The 11,560-nt window shown below is 51.9% G+C and overlaps 1 long non-coding RNA gene across 1 annotated transcript; it reads left to right on the top strand.

Moving 5' to 3' along the window:
* Window positions 1–388: 388 nt before the first annotated feature.
* Window positions 389–6,702, top strand: LOC130706483 (uncharacterized). The gene is made up of 3 exons (XR_009006710.1): window positions 389–552; window positions 3,148–3,184; window positions 3,334–6,702. It is a non-coding gene; the product is annotated as an uncharacterized LOC130706483 (long non-coding RNA).
* The last annotated feature ends 4,858 nt before the right edge of the window (window positions 6,703–11,560 follow it).

The raw sequence follows: 11,560 nt of genomic DNA, 5'->3' as shown, positions 1-11,560 counted from the left end.
ACGACTCACGGGGGGGGGGGGCGTAGGCGGCGAGACGACAGGTAGAGCGGAGAGCCAATGGGGAGCCGCGCACGCGTGACGTAGACGGTGAAGCGAGTGCAGGGGAAGCACGCAGCCAATGGGGATACCCGAGAGTGGGCGGTGTAAGAGGCGGGATGATCGGGGAATCAATGGGGACGCGTGAATGGGGGGGGGGTGCGGGGTCCGGGATGAAGAGAGCAGAAGTAGGACAGCTAATGGGGAAGTGTGAGCGGGAGCGGCGTGGGAGCGGCGGGGAAAACGGAATGGCTACAGGCGATGGGGGCAGCAGGGAGCGAACGGAGAGGCCGGAAAAGTAGGAGATCCGTGGGTTGCGTAGGTAGTGGGACGGAAGGTAGAGACAGCGAACAGCCAATGGGGAGCCGCGCGCAGGTGACGTAGAGGAGGGATGACGATAATGGCTGCAGCGAGCCAATGGGGAGTCTTGTGAGTGTGCACTACACCTTCAAGGGGCGGTGCCAGGGAGGAACTAGCCAATACGGAGACTGGTGACCAAGAGGTGACCAAGAGGCGGTATGTGAGCGGCCTCGGAGGCGGGACTGGAGGGGAAGAGCCAATGGAGTGGGTGATGAAGGCGAGAGCGAGGAAGAGAGGTAGCAGATAGCCAATGGGGGAGTCAGAGTGAAGGCAGTTGAGACCTCAAGGGGCAGTGCAAGAACGGGATGAACCAATGCCGAAGCTAGAAAGTGTAGCAGGACAGAAGGACCCGGAGGTGGGACAGGAAAGAGCGGAGCCAACGGGGATGTTGTAGCTGGTGTGAAGGAGGGGATGAACAGCCAATAAGGAGGCTAGAGGAGAAGAAGGTTCGTAGGCCGTCTGAGCTGTAGAGTGGTCGGGCCTCTGAACCGTAGAGTGCAGGCAGCCCTTAGAAAGAGTATGCCTCTCATGGATGGCTTTACCTTCTCCTTAACCCTCCGTGACTCCCTATTGCCCCAGGGCTATGAATGCCCAGAGCCCCTGAAGACCTAGACTGCATCCTAGTGTGAGATCTGAGAAAGCAAAACGGACTCTCCTGTCGCAGTTAGTGGGTCTGCCCTACCCAGCTCCGAGCCTTTGCTTGAGCGGTGCCACTAGCCAAGAATGCCCCTGATTATCATCCTCAGTGTTCTCCAGGACTTGGCACCATTGTTGAATGAATGGCCAAATGAAAGATTGAGCTTTTGGGGAAGATTAGCTTTTTCTCACTCCAGCTCAGAAAACACTGAGCGTGACTATGCAGCCAAGAGTTGGTCGGGCATGCTGGCAGATATTGACTAACGTAATCACAAATCAAAGCCCTGTCTTTCTTGCGGGACTCAAGCTCCACACCCCACAGTGGCCTCACCTCCCTTCTTTCTGTCCCCGGTCTCTGCTCCTACTGTTCCCTCTCCCAGGAGTGCTGCTCCTTCTTCCTCATCTAGTGAACTCCTTTCATTCCCCTTTCACTCTTCCTTTGAGATCCCGCCTTCCGTGGGAACAGAATTGTAGCTTGTGTCCAGTGAACATGGCCATTCATACATTCCCCCTCCATCCTGGGAGGATTTTCTGAACACCTACTGTATGCAAGGTTCTGACTCACAGCATCCCTAGGAAGGAGGCAGTTCCCCCGGCGGGCTCCCCTCCTCAGGTCTCAGTGTCCAGGATGGGGTTATGGGCCAGGAACCAATCAGTATGTTTAGTTGCAAATAACAGGGAAAACCCCACAAAATAATATGGGCGTAAACAAGATAGAACTTTTTTTTCCTCACCTAAAAGTTCAAGCTGTTAAGTAGTCCAGGGACTCCTTCCTGCCCACAGAGTTAGGGTGTTGTCTGTGTCCTGGTCTGGCCCCAAGACTCTCATCCTTCAGCAAATCCTGTCAGCTCTCCATTCGATATATTTCCCGAATATACCCTCTCCCCACCCCCTCCACTGCCAGTGCCATCATCAGTCACCTGGACCATTGCAGTAGCCTCCCTCTCACTGATCCCTCTGCTTCCATCCTCACTCCTAAAGTACATTCTACACTCAGCAATCAGAGGGATCCTGTTAAGTCCTAAGACAGTTCACATCTCTCCTCTACTCACAACCCTCCCATGGCCTCCTACTCACTCAGAGTAAAAGCCAAAGTCCTTACCATGGGCTACAAGGTCCTGCATGGTTTAACGCCCCACCTAGTCCCCTCTCTTACCTCACCTCCTACCCCTCTTCCTCTCACTCACACCATTCAAACCACACTCTTACCTCCTTAGTAGACCTTGAGCAAATCGGGCACACTCCCACCTCAGGACCTTTGCGCTGGCTGTTTCCTCTGGAATTACTCAGATATCTACATGGCTCCCTCCCTCACCTCCTTCAAGTCTTTGTCAAAGGCCAACTTCTCCGGGGACTTTCACCAACCTCTCTATTTAATCCTGTCCACTCTCCCCCAGAAGCCTCCCATGTGAGAGGATATAGTCCAGTGCAGAGAGGAGGTGGGGACCTCTGCCGCTCTCTGCCCACCTGACCCCTCGGCCCTCATTCTGCAATCAGCAACAGCAGCATCACCCCTCACTCAGCTTTCCTCCTTCTTTCCTGGCACTCCTCTCATGGAGCAAGTGACATTAAGGGAGAGGTGGTTTGGGGAGGATGTAACCCACACCTCGGACCCTGAAAGAGAAAACCAGCCCCCTCTCTCAGGAGGGAACAGGTCCTGAGGCAGGGAATGGGGCCTCGGCTTCTAGAACTGACCTGGTTTATAGTTACATGGGACATGTAGGGAATGTTCAGAACCAAGTCCACAGGGAGCAAGGGGTCATTAATTAACCTTGGGGCCATCCCTAAAGTTGGACTCCCTCCTGATGAGTGCACTCCTCACCCTCTCTCTTGCTCCCCACCACATGCCGTATCTTTTAAGCCCCTGCTGTATGCAGGGTTCCTGCAGGCCTTCAACCTGAGACCTCACCCCACTTGGTACCTCCCCTGCCTGCCCGGCACACACAGGCCATCTTTGGGTCTCAGACGTGTCCCACCAACTCAGAAGCCTCAACCAGTGAAAGTTTTGTTTTGAACTAATGGGAGGGAGGGTTGGGTTCTTTTTTTTTTTTATTGTTGTTGGCTGATTTTTTTTTTCTATTCACCTTTTTTTTTTTTTTTCTTGTCTTCACAAAGCCAGGCCACCAGCCCCCCTCTGGGCTTTTCCAGAAAGGTGAGTCTGAGTTGAGGAAAGAGGCTCTCCTTCTTTTGAGGATTCGGGAGATGGGGGGAGGAAAAGAAGGAAAGGGGTAAAGGGGTGGGTCTTGGCCAGTAGGTTTATACCATGTGAATAAAAATCTGTTTCCAATTTCTCTTTCCCAGGCCTGAAGCCAGTCTTGCAGACGGGTTGGAGTGGACGTTGGATGACAGAACTCTGGGTCATGCAGGGCACTGGAAAGCCAAGGGCAGGGAGTCTCAGCCACGGCCTGTCAGGAGAAGCCCCTGGGGGCTGGTCTCCCCTGTTGACCATTGGTTGGAGGGGGTGCCCGCTGAGGTGAGGAAATGCAGCCGCCAAGTCTTGGACAACCTGAAACCTTCAAGACCCCAGAAGAATCTCCAAATCTCAGAACCTCCCTGTCATTGCAGCCTAGAATTTAAAACCTGAGACCGTTGTGCTCAAGGAAACCTGGCGGTTTCAAAGCCCAGCACCAATGGAACACAGGGCCCCTATCCTCCAGCTCTGTGATATTGGGCAAGTTGCCCGACTACTTCGTGCCTCCGTTTTCCCCATCTGTATAACGGCCATGATGACAAGATGGATCTCCAAGGGCTGTGGTGAGGATTGAACACAATAATTGTGAGAAGTGTTTGGCGCCGCATCTGGCACATGGGAAATCTGAGATAATTGTCAGCTACGGGGATGATGGTGGATATTTAGAATCCTAAATCCTTGGAAACTGGGACTTTTTGAAGTAGAAAATCGTAAAGGCTGAGGGCCTCAGAAGCATCAGGCCATGGTGTGTCCCTGACCATGAGAAGGTTGGGGTCCCAACGAGCCTCTCTCGGCTTTGTGAGGATGGATTCATTAATACTGGGGCCTGGTTGGGACCTTCCCCTCTGGGTCAGAGTTCTCAGGCCCTAAGATGTAATGAGGCAAGACTTTTCTCCCTTTCTTCACTCAGTGATGTTCAGTGGATTCTGGGAGCCAATGATTCTCAGACTCTTGGATTCTGTGAATTGTTGGGGGTAGGGAGGGGCTCCCTGCTTTTTTCTCCATGAAGTAACTTCCATGCCTCTCACCCTCTGTGAGAAGATGGGTTGCAAGAGTATCCAGAGCTCCCCACCCCTGGGCAGTAAGACCGTGATGACCGTATCAATTCCACTTAAGGGGAAACTGAGGCCTGGACCAGAGCAAGGCCTCTGGAAACGCAGCCCTATTCCATTTCTTTCCCTGGTGTTTCCCATCCACACGTAGCATCTCAGTTCCTTTCTTCCTTTCCCCAGAGACCCTCAAATATCCCCTCACTCACAGAGTGGCATCTCTCCCTGCCTGGGATGTCCCTGTGATTTGAGTTCTTTTCCCTTTTTTTCTAACTCTACACACTTTTGTTTTAAAAACTGTGGTTTCTCATGAGCCCTGTTATCTCATTGATACCTCTCACCTCTGTAGTGAGGGGAAGAAATCATATTTTCAGATGACTCGTAAAGGGCAAAGAAAAAACCCAAAATTTCAAAATTTCCGTTTAAGTCTCATAATCAAGAAGAGGAGAAACAGAGCGAGCGAGTGAGAGAGAGAGCAAGAGAGAAAAAACTATGAGAACCCCCCCCCCACCCCGTGATTATCAGCATACACACTCATCGAAAAAAAAATTGGATTATTAGAAGAGAGAGGTCTGTGGCTTCCACACCGTGGTTTTTCTTCTCGGTATAAAAGCAAAGTTGTTTTTGATATGTGACAGTTTCCCACAAGCCAGGCTGATCCTTTTCTGTCAGTCCACTTCACCAAGGTGAGTGTCCCCGCTCTCCCCCACCAGATGCGGGTCCAGCGGAAGAGACGACAGTGAGGTAGGCACTGGGTTGGGGGGGTAGTCAGGGGCCCTCTGGGACCAGCAAGACGCACGCAGCAGCTCCTGTGGTCCTGGTCAGGTAAGGTATTTTTTACAGTAATAATAGTAATAACAAACGCCAGAAGACTGATAGATCAAGTACTTAATCAGTGCTGAGGCAGAGGCAAAGATAAATAAATGGATCCATGTGTGGACGGGTAGGATTTTTTAAATATATCAACTGCCAGTCTTTATGAATCTCAGAGCTTTGAACAACTTGAAACACTGTCCAGGTGTAACTGGAAATTTCAGCGACGTCTCTGGCATACCTTTGGCTCTTCTCTCTCGATATCTCCCGTCCCTCTCTGTCTCACTCTTTTCGTGTTTCTCTGCCCCTCTCTTTCTCTGTTTCCCTGGCACGCAGACTCTCCACCCCTCTGTCTTTCTCTGGCTCTGACCGTCTCCCCTGTCACTGTCTCCTCCATCTTGACCACACTCCATTTATCTCCTTTCCTCCGTCTCTCCCACCGCCTTTCCTGCTCACTCGTCTTGCCTTCCCCCTGCCTGCCTCTCCCCCCCGACCCCCAGCCTCCAGCACAGAGCTTTGTACAGTTGGCGCTTAATAACAGCGTGTTGAGTAATGTCGAGGAGGACATTTACATTTTACAAGAATGAGCATCAATTCTGTTTGCCCCGATCGAAAGAGGACTGTGGGCTGTCAGGTTGGGCTGAGCAATTAACTTGAACTTGCGCTTGCACCGCATGAGGAGACCCTCCAGGGGGGCACTTCATGCCATTGTCAACCATGGTTTAGCTGTGGGGTTCTACCCTCAGGACCTGGTGTTGCGGGGCAGAGGGCCAGGATCCATGTCCAGGAACAGAGCAGGCCATTCAGGTCTGGGGTGACCTCGTCTCTGCAGGCTTAGCAAATGCTCACTGAGTGTTAACTGTTAGTATTTTTTAACCAAATTAGAATCATGCTATCTAGCTATCTATTGCTTTTGTTTCTGCTTTATTCAATGAATAGGAGCATTTTGGTAGGTCACTGAAAAATGTTTCAACGTATGATCTTTCATAACTGTTCAGACTGTCCTCACATTGGTATGAACCACGACTGGTTCGACCAAGTGCTGATTTTTGGACATTCAGGTTGTTTCTAGCTTTTTCGCATAATCATCCCTGATTAGTTCCTCGGATTCCTACAAATCGAGTGGCTAGGGCAAAGCGTTTGTGCATTTTTAAGGTTTATGACCCTCTCTGCAAATTGTTCTTCCAAAAGGTTGTCCTGTTCTATGTTCCCTCTACTCAAGCTAACCGTGGGTGGGTATTATCGTTTTTTAATCCTTTCTCAACATAACAGGTAAGAAAAATATTACCATGTTGTTGAAATTTGCATCTTTTGATAACTTATACTGTTTGTTGACCATATGTGCTTTTTTATTTTTCAGTTGTCTGGTCAAGTCCTTAGTCCTAATAGGGTGTTCATCTTTTTTATTTATTGATTTGTCACAGCTCTTTATATAAAAGGATATTAACCTTCCATCAGCCATACATATATAGCAAATATTTTCTCTCAATTCATCATTTACTGAAGTTGTTTTTCTATTTGTTTATGCTGTTTTGTGATGCTTATGATGTTTTTATATTGTCAGCAAGGTTAGTCTTTTCTTCTGTGGTTACTGTCTCTGGTTTTGTGCTTAGAAAGTCCTTTCCCACTTGAAAATGAGATAAATGTTCACCTGTCTTGGCTTCTATTCTCTTTTATGGCTTCATTTTTTCCACTTACTGTAGAGGTTAAGAGTGTGGGTACTGGAGCCAGACTGTCTGGGACAAACCCAGCCTCAGCTCAAGCAATTCGTGTGATTTTTAGCCAGGCATTTAACCTCTCGATACCTCCATTTCCTCATAGGTACTGTGATGGTTATAATAGTACCGACCTCAAAGGGTGGTTGTAAGGATTAAATTTCTCAACCTTGTTAAATGCTTAGCCTAGGGCCTGGTATACAATAAACCCAAGATCCATATAAGATTATTATTTATATCTTTAATGGATCTGGAATTTATTTTAGGGTACATGATGAGGGTGACATTTCAAACTGGGCAGGAAGGGGTTGGTGGAAAAATGGACTGGTTAGTCATTAGCTTTATTTTCCCCTTAATTATCCCAGAACCATTTGTTAAACAATCTATCCTCCAGCGTCCCCTGGTTTGAAATGCCGCGTTCATCACAAACTCCATTCCCTCTAGACATTGGTCTGTATTTGAGCTTTTCCATTCTGTTCTGTTCCTCAGTGTCTGTTCTGGTGCCAGGGCCACACCGCTTTGCTGATTGTTGCTCTGCAATACAATATAGCACCTGGCCGAAGGCCCTGGAATCTTGCCCTTTGGTATTCCTCGTTATTTTGGAATAACGAAGGATCAGCTCCTCCAGCCAGAGACCAACAACTGTTCTTATTTGGAGCATCTCTTTCTCTCAGTCTCTCTCTCTCTCGCTCTCTTTTTCTCTCTCTCCGTCTCTTTGTCTCTCCCCATCTCCCTGTGTTGTTTCTGTCTCTCTTGTTCTCTCTCTCTTTGACTTTCTGCTCCTATGGGTTCCTTCCCCCTCCTCACTGTCTCTCCTTCTCTCGGTGTCTCTCACTATCTCTCTTGTTCTCTTTGTTTCTCTCTGTGTGTGTCTATCTCTGTCCCACCTCATGTCTCTCCCATCTCTCTCTGTAGCTCTTCTTCTCTGTGTCTCTCTGTTTGCCTATGTCTGTTTGTCTATCTCTGTTTCTGTCTCTCAGCCAGTCCCCTGGGTAGAACGGCAGTTATCGAATCAAAGCCCTGCAGACACCTAACAGCTCACTCAGACACAGAGCACAAGGCCCCTGGCCCTCATCCGCTCCACACCTCTCCCCTTCCCAGCGTACAGAGGGGCAAATTGAGGCCGGGAGATGGGCGGGAGGGCCTCTCTGAAGGCCTCACAGAGATGCAGTGGTAGAGTTGAGACCCAAGCTCAGATCTCAGGACTCTCAGTGGGGCCCTGGCTCTGTCTCTCTCCCCCACCGTGGGCCTCAGTTTACCCCTCAGCACCCATGACAGGGGCAGGGGGACCCTGGGCTGTCTCCCAGCTGCTGCCGTTCCCCCTTCTGCCCTCTCACAAGTTGGACCCTCATGGTCACAGTGTGGGGCTAGCCTCACAAGAGCTTGGCTGGGTGGGGTCCCAGGGCCCCATGGGTCAGGAGGCCTCATGGCCAGAGAGTGGTGATACTAGAGGGACATAAGTCAGTCGGTCTATCTGTGGGTCTGGCTGTGGACAGAGCTCAGCCGTGTCCCCAGAGTTGGCACAGGTCCCTGGGATCCTCTATCCCACGGCTCCTCCAGAGAGCCTGGTGGTAGACTCTACCGGCAAAGGCCAGGGCTCTGCCTGCTCCCACCATGAGGTCCTGGCTGAAGGTCTGCCAGCCTCAATGTCCCCTTCCTTCCCTCCCCACCTCTGGCAGGATGGCTGTGAGTCTGGGAGCACCGTCCCAGAATGGACAGGGAGATGGAGGCCCTGCAGGGGTCCATCTCCTGATCACCAACATTTTGTTAAGCATTTCATGTGTGTTAACTTTGGAAGATGGGTACAATTATTGTTCCATTTTACGTATGAGCCTGAGGAGAGTTACAGCTAGTTCGTGTCAGAGCCTGGCCCCAGGCTGAGGGAAGCAGAGGGGACGATTCTGACCCTCCTACCTTCACAGAACTTAGGAGGGAGGCTGAGGGGAGGCTTGCTGCAATTCCAGGCCTGGCAGGCGGGAGGCACTATGAACTTTGGGAAGTTCCAGTGAGTTTGGACACCAGGGACATAGGCCTTCACCTACTGAGAAGTTGGACCCATGGACCCCACAGAGTCTGTGGGTTTGAGATTCTGGGATCCTTTGAATCTAAGAAATGATGTTCTACGATTCTGAGGTTCTAGCATATACCATTTGAAGACCCTGAGGGTCCCAGTCTCTGTGGGGTCTGCATGGCACTCCCCAAGCATCAAACCTTGGGCCTCTCCATGGCCCAAAAAGGGCCGGGTCTACAGGGCCCGGGGCTTGTCATGGTGGCCAGATGGACGTCACTCACCACATCCGCCAGCACCCACATCACCCCACCTGGGCCAGGCCGGCCGCAGGACGGGACGGCCAATTCTCGGAACGAAACCCGTGGGGTAGGGTACCTGCCCCCTTCTCTTCCTCCTTGGTGCCGATGAAGCCCAGCGCATCCGGCCGCCATGACGTCAATGGCGGAAATATCTGGGGAAGTCGGGGGCTGTGACAACAGGGCCCAGATGCAGACCCCGATACGAAAACACAAACTGTGTCCCAGAAACATCCTCCATGTGGCTTCTGAGAAATAGTCAGAAAAGGATGCCCCAACAGACAGTGCAGGAAGCCGGCTGCCCAGCCTGGCCCTCCAGGTACCCCACCACGAGACAGACCATACCCCCGGCCCCTTTCTGAGAATGTATCTATGCTGCCCTGAGTCAGGTTGTTCCAGATATGTCTGAGGAGGCGATTTCTTATAGGCTCTGGCCAAGGGTCCAGGCAGTTTGAGAAGTGACCACAGGCTAGCCATGTGGGCCAGGCCAGAGCGTTGGAAAACATCCACTCATTCACCAAAAATCAGTATTGGTTCGCTCAGGTCTTCTGTGACAAAGTACCACAAACTAGGTGGCTTAAACAACAGAAATGTTTTGTTTCACAGTTCTGGAGGCCAGAAGTCCAAGATCAAGGTGTCAGCAGTGTTGGTTCCTTGTAGGGCTACGAGGGAGAAATCTGTTCTCTCTCCTAGCTTCGGATGGTTTGCTGGCACTCTGACGTTCCTTGGCTTATACAAGCAACACCCTGATCTCCGCCTGCCTTCATGCACTCATTCATTCACTCACGTCTTCAGGGTCATCGACACTCTCTCTGGCCCTTGTTCTGAGCCTCCGTAGACCCAGGCTCCTGATTCTCACGCAGTAATGTTCTAAGGCCCCGAGAGACTAAGGGTTTAAATACCTGGATTCACACCCCCACCTCCCTCAGCACCATAACTCTGGCAACCCCCATGAGCTGACAGCAAAGAAAGGAAGGAGCAACTGCCCCCTCAGAGCCCTTCTTCTACTCCCCAAGGCTGCTCTCGGCAGCTGTGTGCCCAACCCAGTGCTATGGGGCGGGGTGGGGAGACACACACATACACACACACACTTTCCGGAGAAAGAAGTAGAGATCTCAAGTCACCATGGGGCCGTGGGACACTGTACCTGGTTGTCCCCTTCAGTAAAATGGAAGTTGGGCTTGGCAGTCCCCTCCAGCTCTGGCTTCCTCTCAGATTGGGACTTTAGGATTCTGAGAAACCGAGGCCCTGCCCATCGGGGAGTGTAAGGTTCTGGAGCCATTCTGGAGGACTTTCTGGATAGGGCTTGGGTAGGGGAAGAGGAGGAGGGGCGGGCATTCCAGGCAGGTCGAATAGCATGAGCAAAGGCTTGGAGGCAGGCCTGGAGAGCAGAGATTGGGGTGAACTCTGGTGGGAGCCGAGTCGAGGAGCTCGCACAGGCCCTGGCTCAAGAGAGCCTGTCTCTCCTCCTCTCTGGCACCTGCCCTGCCAGCTCCATGCAGGGTGGGAGCCCAGAGATGATCTCAGATGGAGATGCCCATCTAAGCTCCAGACTCCTGTACTCAGCTTCCACTCGGCCTTGCCACTTGCATGTCTAACACCAGAGTCATCATGTCCCTACACACCTGGATCACCACCCCCAACCCTGCTCCCCCGTCTCAGGTCATGTCAGCTCTGTCCTTCCAGCTGCTCAGCTAATACCCAGAAGTCACCTTGACCCTCCCTCTCTCACCCTCCGCATCCAAGCTGCCAGCAAATTCTCCTGACTCCACCTTCGAAACATTAACTCAGAACCCACCCACTTCTCACCATCTCCACTGCCATCATCCTGGTCTGGACTTTTGCAGTAGCCTCCTCACTAGTCCCCCTACTTCTGCCCTCACCTTCCTAGAGTCTGCCCCCCTCACAGCAGCCAGAGGGATCTTTTGAGTCCATGCCCCCCTTTCACTCCCAGATATGCCCGTCACTGGGGTAACAATGCTCCCAGGAGAAAATCAGAAAGCAGCCCCCGTGGGATCAGCAAAGGTTATGTGGCCTATACTGGGTTCAGGGAGGACAGGAGGGCTGAGGCTTGAAGAGCACCACTCAGGTGCTGAGACCTATCCTGGCTGAGGCCCCGCAAACCACCCCGGATTCCCCACCACCCTCAGGGAGGACACCTCCCCACCAGGCCTGTGCCAGCGTGCACAGGCACACTGTGCGCTGGGTCCAAGCACATGGGGTGTGCTTGGAGACACAGGCACGCCAGTGCTCCTGACACCGAGTGTGTGTGTGCACACGTGCACACACGTGACCAGAGCTGGGGCCCCTTTGGGACACACCCCAGCCAATGCCTGCTCTGACCAGAGGGGGTGTCCACGTGGTTCAGATGGTTGAGCATTTCACACACACGCCAGCACATTTGTAACTCCTTCCCCTTGTGTCCCTGCAGCCTGCCCTTGGACAAGGACCCA

Source organism: Balaenoptera acutorostrata, chromosome X (assembly GCF_949987535.1).
Source record: "Balaenoptera acutorostrata chromosome X, mBalAcu1.1, whole genome shotgun sequence".
NCBI lineage: Eukaryota > Metazoa > Chordata > Mammalia > Artiodactyla > Balaenopteridae > Balaenoptera > Balaenoptera acutorostrata.
The sequence above is the reverse complement of the archived record's forward strand: the minus strand, read 5'-3'. Positions and strand labels throughout refer to the sequence as shown.